Here is a 20,655-nt window from a genome sequence, read left to right as displayed (position 1 = left end):
AAGTGCTAATTTAATCGCGAATGTAATGAGAAGCATTTAAACCTGTTGAAGGAAGAAGCAGGAAAAGCGTTAAGGGCTCCCAGCAGTTTTATGCCAAAAAAGCTCAATGGATTAACGTTATGAAATTAAGGAAATATTTCTTGTATTGTAATTTTAGAGCTGTACTATAAAGTAACATTTATATTTTTCTTGAAGACTTTTTACAGTGAAATAGTATTTTTTATAATGGTAATATTTCTTATTTTAATATTTTTTATTTAATAATAATGATTTATAATAAAACAACAAAAGTTTTAAAATCATATTGATATGCAATCTTTTTTTGTTGCCAAATTGTGCAGTCCTACAAAAATACACAACAAACTTGGAGCTCTTAAAAAAATTGCAATAACAATTTTTTGTGCAGTTTGATTTGTTTCCCTGCACATCATGTAGCCATAGTTGCACTCTTTACACCAGTGACCACCCAAAAAGCACTTCAAAACTTCATAACATTGTGCTACAGAACACATTAGCAACAGCATAACAATGCTCTGCTAAATACCCATAATGCATTAGCATCATGAAGACATCAAGTTTAGCCCAGGCACACATCTAGTTGTTTTGTCATTTATTTTTACTTTTTTCCTGGACAGTGGAGATTTGACAGGAAGTGGAGGAAGAGAAAGGGGGAATGGGTTTGGGACAAGACTCAGATTCGAGTCAAACACGGGTCCCATGAGCAAAACAATGATGATTTAGGAGTACTTGACACTATCCACTAAAACACAATACATTTACAAAACGCAAAAACCTCTATGCGGTCACAACAGAAAGTTGTCTTTTCTTTATTACTGTACCCTCATTCAACAACACAGCTGATTAATTACAGAGCTATTTATGACATTCAGTCCAGTATAAGTGTACAGTTATATAAAGAGCTGTGTCAAAAACTGCACAATATGATGACGAAACAAACAAAGACTAAGAGCGATAAACAAACAGCCACAGGTTCCTCTTCTCCACCGTAGTGGCCTTGTGTTTGTGAGTGCTGTGTCAGCTGTCGGAGACAGGCCAGATCACTGTGTTATCTGCCCCTTTATCATCCCCATTTCTGACAGCTGACACTTTTCAGAAAACCCCAACTCGCTTTTTCACCCCCCAACAAGAACTTGCAGATGTGAGCGGCCCTGACCCTTGACCCCTCAATCCTTTCCTTCCATCTTCTCAGACAGTTTTCAGTAACAAACAGCCCTGAGTCATGGCTCTGTCACCCAGTGAGTCAGGTGATGAGGCGTGCATTTGAGGGAGATACCGAAAGAAGCTCTTGCAACGAGAGTATTCATGGAAGAAGGATTTAGGACTGAAGTGTTTGCAAATGACTAGATACCAATGTTCTACCACTGAATTATACATGAGACAGTGATACCAAGTAAAATGGGAGTCTTCTTCCAGGAAAACCCATCCCATAGGATAGAGAAAAGACTGCACAGTGAGGATAATGGATAACCTTTGTCCCTTCATCTACCCCTCCTCCATTCCACTTTCCTCACTTCTCTATACTCCCATTATGAGAACCAGCCCATGCTGTGATGAAATATAATAAATAAAATAATATGTATCTGACCTCCTGACAGGTAAGGGTCTTATATGGGTAAGAAAATATGGATACTGAAGTGACCCACATGAATATTGTATGTTTTGTTAATGAATAACAGTTTTGACCAGCATTTCCATGACTTATTCTAAAATTATGATTTTTTTTTACAATAGTGTTCTTGAAGGTTAGTTTTCAATATTCTTGAAGGCCCACGCACCTCACTTGAGCCTGAAAAGCTGCAAGCTAATTTTGGGAGTGCTAAAGGCAATTTAATAACTTTTTAAAGTTTAGCCTGCCCAAAAGCATTATCCTAGCTCCCATCTTGTTGGAGTCAGTAAATAAAGCAGTGCTGATTACAGAAGTTGTTACAGCATAAGTGTTGATGGCTGAGATGAAATCACTGGAGTTTCTGGGAAACTCTCAGTCTGACCTCAGCGGAGCCTTCTGTCTGATACAGAACCTCTGTTATCTTTAACACCATCCCTCATTTAGTCTAGCTTCACTCCTCACTAATGGACGGCTCCCCTCACTTCTGCCATGCCCTGCCTCAGTTTCCCCTCCTCCCGTTAAGACAGCTCCGAGATTTCTGTGCCGCACGACTGCCTAACGCATTGCCATGACAACAGCTTTGTCTGTGGGCGGGAGGTCCCAAGGCCTGAGAACCAAAGTAGAAAAACACAAAGAGGACACACACACACACACACACACACACACGGGGGGGGTCCTCACCCGTGTTAGCCAGTCAGCCCAGGATAAGCCCTCCAGATTGTAGCAGGGTCTCCTCTCTCGTCAGTTCTGACCCGTCTGCCTTCTCTCGTCCCCTGAATGCTAAAAGTCTGTTTCTGTTGACCCCTCCTGAAATAGAGAGAAATTGTGAGTGCAGGTGACAGCATGACCTCATTTACATATGACATTGAGATCCGTATTCGTGATCCAATCACAAGCTGATGACACTGAAATGCAGGTGACCACAGTGCATTTGTGTAAATGCTAATCTGTCCTAATTTGTCACGGACAAGAGTAAAGGACTGCATAATCTACAATAAATGCTAATAATAAATATAAACATATGCACACACTACCAGTCAAAAGTTTGAAATGTTTTTGAAAAAGTCTCTTATGCTCAGCAAGGCTAAATTTATTTGATCAAAAATAGTAAACAACAACAACAACCCAGTAATATTGTGAAATATTATTACATTAACAAACTGTTTATCTTAATATAATTTAAAAATGTAATGTATTACCCTGATTGCAAAGCTGAATTTTCAGCATCATTACTCCAGTCTTCAGTGTCACATGATCCTTCAGAAATTATTCTTATATGCTGATTTAAAGCTCAAGATATATTTCTTCTTTAGTTGAAAAATAAATATTTTGTACCATTATAAATGTCTTTACTGTAACTTTTGATCAATTTAATGTGACATTGCCGAATAAATGCATTCATTTCTTTTCTTTCTTTTTTCCCCAGTTTCAATTTTCCAAAAAATACAGTTGATAATAATAAATGTTTCTCGAGCACCAAATCAGCATATTCAAATGATGTCTGAAGGATCGCGTGACACTAAAGAGTGGAATAATGACTGCTGAAAAAGCAGCTTATAAAAGCAGCCAATATAGATATTTTTGTTTATAGTTGCTGCATGCCTCCATTATAATTCACACAGCCATCTCTGAGGTCATCGTTGTGCAGTGATGGAGCAACAATCCCATAATGCACACGGAAGGAATGCAAAACAGCCTGGGAATGACATTCCTCCGCAGACCAGACCAATATAAGGGCTTGTGAACGTCTGCATGCAAACGCTTTCTCGTGCAACCTTAATACCTGATTACTAGTGTAAACCGAAGTAAAGGTTACATTAAGACATAGAAGAACAAGAGCTAAAAAACAGGCCTGCTGTGAACAAACATTTATTTCATTAAGACCTCTAAGCCACTGTTTTTTGTTTGGATGCAGTTGTGCAGATATCGACAGGAGAAAATCCAATTAATCTTTCCTATAAAAAGATAAGAGGATTGTAGCCTTACACCTACACACAGATGTAGCTTGAATGTAGCCAACATTCTCGTGAGCGCCACACACTCCCTACATTCAGGTGCTCATGCTGACGTCATTATGGTGGTTTTCCACCCTGCTGGCCAGAGATAAGAACAATCTTAAGGCCGCCTACTACACCGCATCAGAGACAATAAGCCATTCTGAGCCAAATCAAACAATCCCCCTGACGATGCCAAAAAGCCCAGAACATTTACATAACAGACATCTAGCTTTCATGAGAGTGGCTCAGATGGACGGCTGAGGTAAAATGCTGAGCAGGGACAACAGCCAACTGAAAGGAAAAATTGCCTTTGGCAAGGAAAATTACGGAGAAAGTTACTGGAAAGTTGGCCACCATTTTTGATTAGGAAATACAACATGGTTTTAAATGGCGATATAAAAACGATAGTCTGACCTTTGCCATTTTTTAAAATCTGGCATCAGTGAAGTGAGCAAATCAGGTCTGATAATTAACATGCAATTTTTTTAGAATCTCTGTATTGTCTAGGAAGTGGGCTGAATGTTTCTTTACATATGGCACAAAATGGGTAAATGAAGCTTTTAAGGTACATTGTTTTAGGGCAAAAGACTTTTGAGTCGAAATCTGCTAAAGCAATTGTTTAATTTATCATGTATAAATGTATCATCTTTTATTGGAACATTTTTTTACAAATCACCTGCCAAGTTTATAATGTATTACATCAGAATATGAGAGTCAAATTGTACAACTCATGACTCATCTCAAGATCACTCATTTATTTAAAAGTTCATCTTTTTCCAAAATTATGGAAAAAAAGATCACTCGAGAATAGAAATCGGTGAAAATATTAAAATCAGGAATATCAGAATGCATTTGTGCATAAAATGTCCGTCAAAACGAAGGTTTGATCTTTTTAGCACGCAGTGTGAAGTATTTCACTCGGTTCCCTGATCATTCAGATTTAATTTCAGCGAGTGAAGAAAAAATGTATACTCAAATGGCAAATTTTATTTTATATTATGCAAGTTATTGTCTCTGACAGATAGCATGTAGAAGCCGTTCAGGCTGACGAAATCTCCCTCATCTCAGAAAGCGATGACGTGGGTTTTCCAGGAATTGTATGTGCTTGCTGGACCTCTGCTTCTCGTAAATACTACTGAAAATTTGAATTTTTTGACAGACAGATGTCATGATATTCAAATGATGATGATTTGAAAACAGATGGATCGTAAAGTAATAATTTTATTTCTTAGCCTGAAGTATTGAGTGAAGTGATTGAGTATTAAGTTTTTTTTACATTACATTAAGTATTAATGTTTTTAGTTCTAATATTCCAAAAGATAGCCAGCCTGATCAGCCAGCCAGTTTTTCATGTATGTGATAACATGCATAAGGGGTGAACTATGTTTGATTTTGTGATAATTATAAAACGTGCTACTTTTTGCATAGTTCATTACACTTATTTTACGGAATGCTTATTTTTACATTAAAAGTTTATTTCGTGGCTTAAATAAATTACGTTACACACAGACGGACATGTTTGGCTTTTTACATTTACATATTTCACATTCAGCTGTCGCAAATTCGTTTATTCCATTATTACCCCATAGCAGATTTTGACACTTTTCTCAAACACCACATATTTAATTTTTAAATTATTTATTTAATTTTTGTATTGTATTTTTTGTGTAAATTGAATTAAATGTTCAAGGTTTCATTTTAAAAATATTTTTATTTAAAAGGCAAAACTGTTTTTTTGTTTGTTTTTGATTGAACCAACAGACCAACAGCAATCTTTTTGTCAGATCTGTGGTCGGCGCTTGTTTTCCCCCATTGAAGATGTTCAATCGACGTTTGCTGGGTCGTGGAGTGTCAGAGAATTGACTGTAATTTGGTAATTGTCTGCATTGGTCACCACCTGTGTGGAAATTGGCCTTAACACGTAACTTGCAGACTAAAACTAATAAAACAACAATAATGTTTGTTTATCGCTAAACATCTTTTGCAGTGTTTTGATAATACCAAGATAATACCTTTCACAATTATATAAAAATTCAATTCTTGTACCAGGGATTTCCAGGTGAGCCAATATGAGGTCATTCTGTACCCTGGGCTGTGCAAGGCGGCTTAATTAATTCTGTTTTACAGATCTTGCACACGTATGAACACAAACACGCGCACACCAATACCGACTGTCTTAACGATGTTTCCCCTTCCCCCCTACTTGATGACACAACATGCAGTGGAGAGCCTTAAGACTGAAAAACATATAAATAAAGCCTCAAACCATCTGCTGTTCAAGAGCTTAAGTAGCCTACTTCAAACCCTCCCGTTCCATTCAGTCACTGGCTGGCCACGACTCAACTACAGCTCGGCATAGCACACTAAGCCTCTGGCTTCTTACACAGGGAATAGGGACATCTGGGCTCTTACTAATAGAATCTGCCCTTTACACTGATGTAGTAAACCAACCCAAATCCAAACATTAGCCTTTATCGGCTAAATAATCAGGCTGATCTCTGATAAATGCCAAAGGGAAGGCTAATATTTCCCAGTGTGGAAGACCAGGCATGAGGCGAGGTAGATTAGGAAGAGCATGTTTGTGAATGCAGGTGTTTCTAGCCAGAGCAGGTGCAGCACGGTTGGCCCAAAGGCAGCCAATGAGACGTGAGCATTAGTGGGCACTGTGTCAACAACCCTGTTGTTTTTCATTCCACCTGGGAAACGGTCCTCACAGATACTGCGTCTGTGAACACACGACAACGCAATACACATGACGGCCTCGCACCGGTCACATTCCTGGCTAGATTTTGTGATAAGAGTAGTTTCACTACTGTAACTGAAAAGAGAACGTAAACTAGGATTGTCAAAGTAATCAGATGATACTGATCAAAAACAAAAGTTCCTTTTCCACTTTACACATGAGCAGTTATTGTGACTAGTTCTAATGGCTATTATTTGAGATAATCAGCCACTAATCATAAAAGATAAAAGACGTCCAATGCCTTGTGATTTCCGCAATGCAAAAAACCCGGACAAAAATGACAAAATGCAGTCATAAGAATGGCTATTAAAGACATAGTACACCTAAAAATTTAGCTTCATGTCATTTGAAACCCACAAGACATTTTTTTTTAAATTCTAAACACAAATAAAGATATTTTTAATGAAACCTGAGACTTTTTTTTCTACATTTAAAGTCCATTCAACCAAAAACCAAAACATCGATGCTTCAAGAAATCAATTTGAATCGAGCGATTTAATCCAAGTCTTCTGAAGACAGTTTATCACTTTATATGATAAACAATCCAATTTAGGCTTATTTTCACATATAAAAATCGTAAAGCACAACAAATATGGTAAATGGAAGCTCAAATGTGCTTGCTTAACTCAAGTCGCCATTGGCTAGTAATGGAATTAATGAATGCAAATTAAAAAAAATCTATATAATTATATAATCATAAATTTCAAACATTATTAAAGTAAACATCAAGCAATAGCACAAAAAAACAAAACATGAAAACAGTGCTATTCAGGTACAGTAGTTAGATACAGATTAGGGTGATTAGGTACAGAAATTGAATAAAGTAAATAATTAAATATAGATTAATCCTTAAAGTACAAAAGTTGTTCAGTTAAAAGCAGTTATTGCAGTGAGTTCTTTGTAGTTTGATTAACATTAAAAACAGACAGCAGCAGGAACATTAAGCTGTTGTCACTTTAAGACATGATGCATGGATAGTGTTACACGTGAGTTGTCTTTCTTGGAAGTTTGCGTTCGCTTAAGACATAACTGATTGTTTACAAGGAGACTAGCCAAGACAGACATTTTTAGATAATTGTGTGAAATTGTCCCTTCAAGCATAAGAACACGTGAAGGAAAACTCTATTCAGACGTGTTTCTGGGCGCGCACATTGAATGTGTGCCGCTGCTGTTGCTGTTTAAATTGGCAAGGCTTAAAAACGTGCAAATAATAAACTTTCATGACGATGCAGCACTAGCCTGATTAGGACAGTGATAGTTCTGTCTTGTCGATCGGCCAGTCCCTGCATTTAGATCTAGCGAGTTAATTCTCTTTACCTGCCATGTGTATCATCTCTCTTTCTCTCACACTGAGTGCACAAGAAAGCAACAAAGTGCACTCCCAGCCAAGCAATGGTGTGGTAAAGTTCAGCAGGCAATGAAATTATATCTGCGCTAAACTTATTTTTAGTCTAATTCAATAACATGCGAGTGAAATTGTAGGATTTACTAGCCATTGGCTAATTAAAGACATTTTTAGTCGCCTAGCATGAAATATGCGAGTGATTTACTTGCATTGTAGAAGGTTGAAGATGGATGAAAGTCTTATGGGTTTGAAACCACATTAAAGTGAGTAAACAATGACAGAATTTTTATTTTTGGGTGAACTATCCCTTTGATCAAATTCAAATATCAATAATGTCTATTGTGACTATTGTGTAATTTTTAAATATATAATCTGCACATGCTGCTTGCTTCAAAGTAGAGATGCACCGATTGATCGGCTGGTGACCGGAATTGGACGATTTTCACGTGATCGGCCATGACCGGCGGGTCAGTCTGACTTATACCGATTTTATGCCGGTCAAATGCACTCTGGCGGCGCATGATTAACATTGCGCAACATCAACATTGCACGTGCACACGGAACGCACATGTAGGAAACCTTGTGAATTACAGCCGTTTCACACCGCAAGTATTTCACACCGTTTTTTCAGCGTGCATTTTTTTCGCCGTGCATGTTAATCAATGAGTGCATTCACACAGGGAGCAGGAGCGGTGCGTGAGCAGCAGTGAAGCGCGGGTTTCGGCGCAGAGTCTATTTGTGCTGAGCTGCTCACGCTCAATTAAAGTGAAAGAACACTTTTGATGGACAAAATAAATATGATTTCACACAAAAAGTCCCCAAAATGCACAGAATTTGCATGTCTGGCTATAGTAGGCTATGTCAGAAAAGAAAATGAATTTTATTTTTGAAATGAACACATTTTTTTAGTTGGATATTGGATGTGAAAAGAAGGAAATGGTTCTTCCATAACACTGCACTTTAGATGTGTGTGAATGTCCCACACCAGGAGTAATGGATATAGTTATATTTCATAGTGATTACTGTAAAAAAAATGTTCTATGCAAAATGTAAAATGTTCTACTAAAGAAAAGAGAGAAAATAAATATTTGTGTGTGTGCTGTAAAGTGGTCAGGAAAAATGAAATCGAAATCGGTATCGGCAGGGCAAACTCAACGAAAAATCGGCCTAGAAAATTGTAATCGGTGCAATCGCTCTACTTCAATGATGATGAGCGGCAATTCAATCTGTCTGTAAGAGTATGGTGGCTTACTATATGAGTTATATGAAGCTCTTATGGCCTTTGAGCTTAAACAAACAGCAAAGAGCTCCATTTAACGCACTAAATAACGTGCATTATTCACATGAAGGATGTTTTTTTTCCTTGGCCTGGCAGACTCTGCCCTGCACAGGATGAACCTGTTCCTCTGATAGACATGAAACGGCTCGTCCTGAGGAGTGGCAAGTATGGAAAACGGTACCTGAATTCTGCGACAGGGAGGGACCGGAGCTCCTTTCCCTTCATCACCCTTCAATAGGTTTTATAACTATCTGACAACATAACAAAGCTCTGGGGTCCACCACACCTTTACACTGAAATACTAATAATAAACTAAATGACATCTCACAAATATGAATCTTTCTCATCAGAGAAGTGGAAAATGCACAAGAGAAGTGCTGATGTCTACAAAGACATGCAGGAGATAGGGAAGTTGGACAGGCCGACACTTCCATGGCCGTCACTGTAGAGGAGAAACAGACCAGGATCGTTATCTTCTCCAAATTTCCAGCTCAACATTCCAACACCCAGTGTTTGCGTACAAAAAAAATTCCAGATTCCAGGCTCCTAAGAATTGGTCACGTACCACTTAGTACCAGGAGGGAGAGCAATGCTAGAGAGAGTGAGGAAAAGAGACAAACAGAGGGAAAATATGTGGATACAGCATAGTATGTAAAGGACAACACCAGCATGCAGGGATGAATCACTTTGGGCCTTTTTAGTGCAGGAAATAAAATCTGCACATGACCTTAATAAGTAAACCATTGATTCTACTTGCCTTCAGTCGACATTCAAAAAAAGTAATGTCCATGAAAATGTTTGTAGAATATATTGCCAAATAGACCGACAGGTGGAAACAAGACTGCAAGGCTCCACCTCTCAAACCATGAGAAAATCAACAACATACACCATGATCTGAATGCTAGGGATGTGTACCGAAACCCGGTATTAAATGGGCCCCGGAGCTAAATTATGAAAGACCACAGTACTGATAAGCTCCGGCCTTACAGGTTCTGCTGTCGGTAGAGAAATTAAGAAAACACACATACTATTTATTATAGAGATGCACCGATTACAATTTTCTAGGCCGATTCCGATTTTTCTAACCACTTTACAGCAAACACAAATGTTTGTTTTCTATCTTTTCTTTAATAGAACATTTTACATAGAACATTTTTTGAACAAATTAAATAAAATAAGCGTGAGCAGCTCGGCAAAAATAGACTCTGCGCCGAAACCCCTCTTCACTGCTGTTCACGTGACGCTCCTGCTCGACGCTCACGCGCTGCTCCTGCCTTCGGTGCGAATGCACTCATTGATTAACATTGCACGCCGGAGAAAAAAAAAAACGCGCTGCTCAAGTTTGCGGTGTGAAACAGCCGTAATTCACAGGGTTTCCTACATGTGCATTCCGTGTGCACGTGTGATGCTGAGGTTGTGCCATGTTAATCATGCGGCGCCTGAGTAGATTTGACCGGCTAAAAAATCGGAATATGTCAGAGTGACCGGCCGGTTGCCGATCATGGCCGATCACGTTAAAATCGGGCGATTCCGGTCACCAGCCGATCAATCGGTGCATCTCTATTATTGCTATATAGATGTTATATAATAGGGCTGGGTATTGACACAAATTTCACAATTCGATTCGATTTCGATTCACAAGCTTGCAATTTGATTCGATTTTGATTACGATTCGATTCGATTCAATATTGATTATTTTGGATATCAGGTACAATATATGGCAAATTTTCTCAAGGAAAACAAATCTCTTAACCAATGCTGTAAACTATGGGAGTCAGTTGTATCATTAAAATTGTTTCATTAGCCTACTATAGCCTAATATTAAAGGTAAAGATTTACTGATTTGTATACAAACAATTACACTTTTATTTATTTTTCTAATAATACAGTTATATGAAATATAAATATTTAAATGGTGGCTGTCATAAAAACTTGCCAGATTTATTCAAACATGCATTAAATATTGAAAAACAAAATAATTATAAAATAACATAAAATGCATATGTAATATGGTGCATATATTTAGCAAAATGCTCCTCTCTTGAGTTAATTTTTCTAGCTGACTAACGAGTTCATGGTCACTGGATATGGTTTTTCTGAGGTAAATGTGACGTTACATGACATTGTTTACAAGCTGTTTCACTGACGTCTTTCCTCGGTTGAAACAATGATTGAGCGATTCCATGTGACAACAAGGATTTCGATAAGTTATACTCTATCTTTTAACACACTTTCAGATGCTCATTCATGTTTATTTCACGATGTAACTGGTAATATTATGGCGGAAGAGAAGATTATGTGTGCTCGCCGCTGCTGCTTCTCTTGAGCTGCGCCAGAGCGATCTCACGCCACAGCGCCAAAACGGTATTTATGTTTTTGAATTTCGTAAGAAAATGGACGTAATTTGAAATCTGAGACTTTGTTTCATATCAATAGTAACAAAGCAGAAAGATTATTGCGTTTATTGGATGGGATGCGCGCAACAATGTTCCATTCATTCATCAACTGAAAACAGGATGACTAATCGATTCTTGGGATTTAAGAATCGATATCGGTTCGTAAAAATGAGAATCGATTAAAATCGAGAAATCGATATTTTTTACCCAGCCCTATTATATAAGATAATATTAAACCATTTGTCTCTGATGCATTTTTCGCAATCTAAAAGAGAGTCCCTGCTTAATTAGTGACAATGGCCGAGAGAACTAAACATTCAAACTTCTGGTAACACTTTAGGCCTGTGATATTCATTTTATTTTTCGATGTCGGCTTCTAAGGATTATAAAAAGAAGATATTTGAGGTAAAACCATTAAGAACTAGAAGAGTTCTGTCTAGCGTCACTTCCTTCCCTACATAGGGAAGTGCGTTGTCATTTCTCCCTAAAACCCAAACTTAACATCAGAATCATCACAATCAGTGATTGTAAAATGCAGTCTCTAATGTTGTTAAATTGCAGGATGTGTTTGATAATAGCTATTAAAAGCACAATAATCCACGCAAGAGAGAGACACTGTTTCCAGCTTCAAGACGGCTTTCTGTGTGTGTGCTTCAATATGGACCACAACTACACAAGCAAATTATACTTTAAGCTATGTGTGCGTGTCTAAACTACCAAATACACACAAAATGTGACAAAAAATTGCTTGGAGAGTATTCACGTTTATTAACAGTCTTAAAAAGGCATAAATAGTTGGGAGATTATATGATGTGTATTATTAGATCTGCATTCGGTATTAAAGTGGGAGTGGTCTATAAACATGCTGACGACTGCAACATTAATGTGAATCAAACAAGAAAAGGCAAAGAGAACATTACTCACAGCTCTTGAATGAATAACTTAAGCTTTAATAAGCATTAATCTATCAAATTCTACAGTGAAAACTATGCAGTGGTATTTTACATTTTATTACTGTATTAGATTTCTTTGTAGGCCATATTACTAACCTGAACAGTAATATTAGTAGACCATCCTGCATTTAAAGCACTGTTTATTGCTTTTTGTATATTTGTTTTATTGTATATTTAATGTATTTGTTTGCACTCTGATTCTTTGTTCTTATTGTGTTATCTTGTGTATTTAAAACACAAAAAAGGCCTGCACACTGGTCCATTTAAAAATAGATGTTTTATATTCTATTAGTTCAAACATTGCTGTTTCTTTTGCTATAGATATTAATTTTACATTTCAGAATATAAAGCGATGTTAAATTATGTTCTTAATTTGTTTCTTTTCTCTTTATTTTAATAAAAAGAATATAACAAAAAATAAATAAAATAAGAATACCTTAAAAGTACCGCATCGATAAGAAGTGTATCGTGGTTGTCATTTTAAAATGTCAACCAGACTGTGTCTTCCTGTCCAAGTAGTTATTGACCCGAATAAGCTGTGAAGAGGTCCAGACATTCTGCCGAGAGTCAGAGGTCTGGCTACACAACACTAACAAGATCCAATACAGACTAATAATACAAAGATTCATTTAGTTCACCAGTCAATCAGACAACCCACTGACTTGTCAGTATTTAAATTATATGTTATTTTGGAATCCGTAGTGAGAACATAAAATGATCAACACGGTGGTACAAAAAAGCAGCAGAAAAATATTTGCATGCTTTGAAGTGTGCGGATGTGTTGCAATTTATAGCATTGAAAGCCTATTAGGCACAGTGCTGGTGATCTGTGGCTCATCCACTCTTCACTGGTTTCTGCACCTGGACCAGCCTGCAATGATTCCCAAACGGAATCAAGAGATTAATAAGGATTTCTCACAGCTAGGACTAGCCAGGTGACAAACATTCAAAACAAACATTTCACACAACTGATGAGTTTTCAAGTCGGTAATTTGAGAGCCAGAAGCTTTCTTTTCAGGGGTCATTCGTTAAAACAATCAGGGCAGGGAACTACACTGCGACCAAAATGGTCGCATATGCGACCTTTTGAAATGCCATTGCGACCCTAATTTTTAATGGGTCGCAAATGTATCACTGATTATTTTTGTACCTATGTTTTTAGGCAATATGCTATGCTTTACTATGAGCATTTATTAAAACAGAAATGTGTATTTTAAGAATACGTTTTATAACGTGCTCTGAGCATTCAACACATCAAGTTGGCTTCAGCCCCGCGACCGTTACTTAGATTAAAACGTACCATTGTATCAGTGCTGCGCGAGCTCTCTCTCTCAGAAACACGGACGCGCGCACACAGAGAGAGAGAAGATAATTGTAAAATGAAAATTGGCTATAGTTTAAATTTTGTTCTTGCTTGTTTTTTTTCTGTCAAAATGTCAGAAAGCATTTTGTATTATCCATCCGTGTTTTTAAAATTCGTTAAATGACGGCCGTTTTACTGCTAACACAGCCCTCATTATAGGCCTATGTCGGATTCATTTAACTTATACTTGATATTATTTTTATAATAAGTGATTTGTTATGCTATTATTGGACTTCTTTCTATTCATTGTCAACTGTTTTCTATAAATATGTTTGTATTGGCTAAAATTTATTCAGCTAATGCGTGTCCTGTTTAAAATGTGCAATGTTCAAACGCAAAGACAGCACGTGACAAATAGAAGCCGTTTTCCCTGGATATTGGAATAATAAATAGAACACTTTTTTTTTTTTCAGCATTTTTTTTTTTTACTCTTTTCTAGGGGTTTCTTAATTTTAGACAAGTTGACCAGCACACATTATATGCAATGCAATATAATGCATGCGTGTCCTATGTGTGACATATTTTGCACACAGGTAAAGGTGCCCAATATCAGTCATTTCTAAAGTAAAAAAAAGAAAAGAAAAGTGTTTTTAAAAATATCTCTTTATTTGATTATCAGTAAATTTGTTTTCTATACAGAGATATCGACCATAACAGCAATATTAATATCGGTTATCGGTATCGGCCACAATTTTCACATCGGTGCATCACTACTTACGAGTTCACGAGTCTGCCCATCTGTGCAAACCATAGCATGTTGAAATCCATTTTGCTCTTTATTGTGTACAGTATTTTCTATTGCAGTAAATCTATCCCAACCAATGTTAAAGAAAACAAAAACAAGGCGGCATGTGGTTTAAAACATGGCAAGTAAAATAAAAAGCACATCTGTATGCAATACAGTTTCATTATTGTTCATTATTATCCAGAGCGGCTTACTATAAATAATTTGTGCGACCAAATCATATTTTGCGCTAGTAACTGAAAAAGTTAGTAGTGCAAGTGCCACCAGTGGAAAAGGTTAGTGAAGTTCCCTGCAGGGACCAATGAGTTCTTATTGTTCTTCACAGGCCCCCTGAAAAGTGGTGGGAAAATCCCGGTCTAGACAGAGCAGTAGCCCGGCGGCATTTTGTATGGGCTCTCTAGGAGAGTTTGGCTTGTTTATTCTTAACCGTTGCAGTCCATCAGGACAGCAGAGCCGGTGCATATTAAGAATTCCTCAGGGGACACAGACGGGTTACAGCTGTTCTGTACACTACTGTTACACTACCAGCCTCTTCCCGTATACCACAGTCCATGAGATAAAAAGTCCTGTCAAAAGCGACTTAAACTCGCAGTGGTTTCAGATGGAGCAGCACACTGATCACAGAGACGCTCTTCACTAAACCAAATCGTGATTTCGGTTTAACTTTGATTAATCGTGCAGCCCTACTGTCTACACCTTCATACCTCTCTTCCCACATCAATGCATCACACATATCTGAGGCCCTGTATACACCTGATATTAAGATGCGTTTCTGGTCGATCGGATCACAAGTAGACGAGGGAGACAAGTACCTGTTTACAACTGGTGTTTTAATCCGTCTCTTCGGTCCACTTTCAACCACTTCTGTCCTGATTTCTTTGAGAGGAGAGTCTATGTGCGGTTAAATGTATGACTTTTTCAGATCTTTTGATCTAATGGATGAAACAAGCTCATGCAATTTACATACGGAGAGTAGCAGCTTTGGTTTCTGCTCTGACATCTATTAGGGATGTGCGAGACTATTCGACTATTAAACGATACTGCTGCTGTTGCTGCTAGTCGACTTGGAAATACTAGCCGTTATTTAAAAAATTTTTCCCTTTGCACATTTCATGTTTTGCTTTATATTTTTACAAAGGCTAAATTACCATCATGTTAATGTTACATTTTAAAGTTAAAATATCATCTTGAAAAGATTTCTATATCTGGAGCGGAAAATTAAATAATTCAATTTAACCTCAGCTTTTTGAATGCGTTTGTTTTCTCTGTGGCACTCCAGGGAGGTTCAGAGAAATGTCCACTCAGAAGATGAGCAAGGTGCGGGAGTATTTTGAAAGCATACACAAAACCTGTGTATGTTTTGTGGCTGTTTTATCGCATTCGACCACATGAGCGTCTACACTATGAAAGCAATCCGGTCGAATGCGTTTTCGACTAGGCTACTTCTGGAACTGGTCGAAGGTTGACAAGCTGAAAACGTTTTAGACCCTATTTACACCTTAGCATCTTAATACCGGGGGCCAGTTGCACAAACTTAGCCATTAAGTGTGCTTTCACACCTGTAGTTTGGTTAATTTGGTCCAGACTAAGGGCGAAAAATTATACTTTGTATCATTTTCAGTTGTTTTGGTTCCTTTTCACACCACACTGATTGCTCAGGTCCGTATCAGTTGATGAGATGATGAAACGAACCAAAATGCAGTCACGTGACAACATCCACATCACTCGTTGGCCAGATGTGTCTTGAACATATTTCCACAACTGCACTTAGATTGGTCAGAATTAACGTGTGGGAAAATTCCAACAGAACTCCCGGAAGTAAAGAGGAAAATCCGGCAGACATTCTGAGAATTCGCTCACACTGTAAGTTATGTTCAGAATCAGCACGAGCTTTATCCTTTCGCAAATCCCCCCATAAACAACAAAGTCTAGACACGATAAATAAGAAATTCACTGTGCAGTGCGGACAACTTCAGTGTTTATGATGAGATTTTAGTGAGAGTGCAGAACGTGGTAAGTCAGTCGTGGCTTAAAGGGAGCGCTATTGACAATATAAATAATAATTTTGTTTGACTACGGCAGCTTTTAGTCCAAAAATGCGTCGTTCTTTGGCAGTTTGGTCTGTTCGAGGTCGGATCACGTTCTCACCACAAACGAACCGCTCCAGAGTTCGTTTGAAAGCGTACGCTTGTTTGGTCAGCTTTTGGTGCGCACCGGAATGCGATTGCTGCTTTCACACCTGCCCAAACGAACCGCACCAAGGGGAAAAACAAACTCTTTAACCGGAACTAGTTTAACCAGTTAAATAAGAGTTAATCAGTCTTACTTTTCCAGTTCAAATTAGAACGATCTACCTTTTTAGGCAATTGACTTGGAAAAAAAAATAGATAACTAACTTTTAAGACTAGTCTAAGCAGTTTATGTAACCAGGCCACAGATGTAAACAGAACCTGAGAATGAGGCTGACACACTTGAGACTATCAGCCTACTTGCTAGTTCCACACATAGAACATTTGCTGATAACATTTGATGCTGGTGTTTGTCACTAGCGTGGATATGAACGTAGTGCTAGACCAACACAGGTACTTCAATGGTTAATAAAATGCAACAAAATAATATCTAGTGCAGGGAGGCTGAATACATACAATACTATTCAAATGTTTGAGGTCAGTAAGCTTGTTTTACTTTTATTAAGCAGGATGCATTAAATTAAATAAAACATGAGAGTAAAAACCTTTATAATATTACAAGTTTCACATTTTAAAAACGTTCTATTCATCAAAGAAAAAAAGCCCTGGGAAAAAAAGTATCAAAGTTTCCGCAAAAATATTAAGCCGCAGCACAACTGTTTTCAGCATTGATATTGATAATTATAAATGTTTTTTTAAGCACCAAATCAGCATATTAGAATGATTTCTGAAGGATCTTGTGACACTGAAAACTGGAGTTGGCTGCTGAAAAGTTAACTGTTGCATTACAGGAATAAATTATATACAAATAATTTTAAAAATGTAATAATCAAACAAAGTTATTTTTAAATTGTACAACAAACAAATGCAACAACAACAACAAATGAAAAAGTTATTTTGCACTTTTTTTACACTATAATAAGAAGAATAGAAATGATTACATTTAATAATTATTCTGGATATAAATATTTAAATTCATTGATAATATCTTCAAACTGTCTCTGAAGAGTCACACTGTTCTATACATATATATATATATATTCTATATATCCAGCAGGGCATCAGATTTCATCAGTCTGACAGGCCAGACTCACTGAAGGAACGTGGCAGTGAGGTAATATGATTCTAGAGCGTGCTGGCATTAACACCTCTCGCTCTACTCTGAAAACAGATACCGTCTCCTTGAAAGAAAGCCCATCTGATCCAGAGCCAAAATCCTCCATCATCCGTTATAACATCATTTATTTGTGCAGTAACTCCACACCTGTGCCAAGACTGCCATAATAACCTACTATTATTTATTGTCATCAACAGCACTGAATCATTTTATGGAACAATTGATCTTCGACTTAAGTATGCGCATCAGGAGCAGGGAAGGTTATCTCTGTGACTGTGCTGCTGATACAGGTTACCTATGGCCACCTCTGAGCTGAATTATATCACAGCATGCAGTGAACACTTATCTTTAAACAACACAGAGCAGCCAGCTGACTCGCAGCTTGTGATGTGAGGAAATGATAAGATTGTCAATTGTGCTCCTAATAATGGAATGAAGACATGGATCACATCCAGCCCCGGCTGGGATTGTATTTTTGGTGACTTGGTAACATAAAAATGTAGGCTACATCTACAACAAACAAAGCCAAGACAAAATGTGTTGACACAGTAAATCACTTACAAAGTCTATGGGTCAACTGTCACACCCCCATATACTTTCACATTTGTCAACACACACACACATATATATATATATATATATATATATATATATATATATATATATATATATATTATGCCTTTTCCAGTTGTTATATATATATATATATATATATATATATATATATATATATATATATATATATGTGTGTGTGTGTGTGTGTTACAAATACTGTCAAGAGTGTATTTAATCCAGAATATTAATTGAAACTCACTCCATAAGCAAGTAATTAAGGTTATATGATGCTCTAAAAGTGAGGTCAAATGATTTTGGAGTCTAATAAAATATAAACATCTAAAGTGTAGCCTACAAGTTACACTATAGTCACTTTGTGTAAACTTTTGCAGTTAGGAAAACAAGAATATCAATAATGGAAAACTAGCGCTTTATTTCATCTCCTTTAACTTACTAGCTCATCAAACTGTCAGAGTCCATTGAATATTCAAAAAGGAGGTTAATAAAATATACCAGAACACTTAACAGTCAACTTTATTAGCACATAAACACTTTTAATATGCCTAGTAATACAGCCCAGTGTGTCTAGAGTCCGATACCATTTTCATGAATGACACAGGCTCTTAATAATTCACTATTTTTCAACATAAACTATAGATATCTGTAATATAACTGGTGAAATACATCATTCCCCTTCACTTCCCGTAGGCAATTCAGTCATAAAATAAAACGATAACGCCCTTTCCATGTCAGCTTTGATCCATGGTATCTCCGTAATCACACCAGAGAGAATATGAAGAGGATCAGATTTCGGAACCTTCCCGAAGACAACAATGCGACATTTGTGCCCTAATGGCTGTAATGAAGGTAGCTGCTAAAGTTAGATGAACAATGGCAGTCCGTGTATCGATCAAAGAAACTTCCAGGCAGTTTCAACATGTTGTTTAAATCCCTAGTTTTAAAATTTTAAACATGTAGCTTCATAATCACTATTACTTAATACAAAACAACAGGGCATCTATCTCAATACCTAGAGATCTAACACTTTCTTGGCGTAGAAAACGCTAATGATGCCTACAAATGCTGTCTAGGTAGGCAGCTCATTAGGTTTTGAGAGACAGCCGTTGTATGAGCTTGGGGTGCCCTCAAAACTAAACAAACAGTGAAGCATAGACCTTTTAAATCTTATAAACTGCGTCTTGAATGTGTATAAAGCTTTATTTGATACAAATGGAGTGTGTTTTAGGGTTATGCTGAATATTTGCATAGCTAACACAGCTAAGTTAGCTGGCCACTTCCCGAAGTGCAGCGCTTTCTTTCCCAGGCAACCTGTTGCAAACAACGTTGCGTTTTAAAGGCCAAAACAAGTTGAAAGTGTCGCTTAGCTTACCTCTTCAGTAAGATGTGCCGTTCTTTTAGTCCAATGAATGTAAAATTACTCCAACAACGCCGTTTTGTTCACAGAATATCACATTAGATTGTTGTCATGTTGTGTGACGGGTCGCTGTGGCTAGAGACTCGAGTCTCGGTATTGTGTGTGAGAGACTGACGGAGAGCGGCTCAACAGCGCCTCCGGCAACTGCATGAGACGACGCTTCTGATTGGACAGATCCACCATGCTTAAACTCCACCGTCCATTCAGGTGTGGTTTTCCTTGAGAACGGAGAGTCGATTACAAACCGGTCGGTTTCAATTCAACCGAGTTAAAGGATTGGAATTTAAGGTTTGTTCAGTTTTTAGATTGTAACCACTTTTAATATTGTAGATCCAAAACGTTAAGTAAAAAAAGAGGCATAGACTTATGGTATAGCAAATGGTCCAATTTGAATAATGTACATTCAGGTATTCACCTATTTATTTTTTTTACTGTCAACTATGGTATTCACCTAACTTGACAAACTGCTTTTTGCCTGCTATATCGCCTAGTTCGATACTTTAATATTGCTAAAAGTAAATAGCTTATATTTCAAGAGAGTATCAAAAAATATATTATTGAATATTTATTAAGTACATATTTTTAAAACTGATTTAAAAACAAATATTTGTAAATAATAAAGATACATCATACATGCATGAAAATAAATGACAGATATGGAGAACTCAATCAGCTTTCAGAGTTTATTTAAAAAAAGAAACGGAACCACGTCTTTACATAATGATCAAGAATTTTAATTCTCGCATTAGATCAGTATTACAGAAAATGATATTATAGTACAGAGTTTTTCAATATCTTTTCAATACCATAGTATATTCCTTAGGAGTGCTGGTCACTTGTCTGTACAATATCACTCTTGCATTTTTTTGACTGTACATTTTGTGTAATTTGTTTAAAAAGGCTGTCAGCAC

The 20,655-nt window shown here is 37.2% G+C and overlaps 1 protein-coding gene across 1 annotated transcript in view; it reads right to left on the bottom strand.

The window, feature by feature from the left end:
- pals1a (protein associated with LIN7 1, MAGUK p55 family member a) overlaps positions 1 to 19,955 on the bottom strand; it is a 33,913-nt gene extending 13,958 nt beyond the window's left edge. Inside the window, exons 1-2 of the mRNA XM_077240058.1 lie at positions 19,700 to 19,955; positions 2,309 to 2,434 (exon numbers count right to left, since the gene is read on the bottom strand). The gene's annotated coding sequence lies outside the window, so the exon portion shown is untranslated. The remainder of the gene's footprint in view (positions 1 to 2,308; positions 2,435 to 19,699) is intronic.
- Positions 19,956 to 20,655: the final 700 nt, after the last annotated feature.

The sequence above is a fragment of the Siphateles boraxobius genome, unplaced genomic scaffold (assembly GCF_051911475.1).
Source record: "Siphateles boraxobius isolate OS27281-9 unplaced genomic scaffold, OSU_SipBor_1 22, whole genome shotgun sequence".
Classification (NCBI taxonomy): domain Eukaryota; kingdom Metazoa; phylum Chordata; class Actinopteri; order Cypriniformes; family Leuciscidae; genus Siphateles; species Siphateles boraxobius.
Note: the sequence above shows the minus strand (reverse complement) of the source record. Positions and strands in the feature narration are given on the sequence as shown.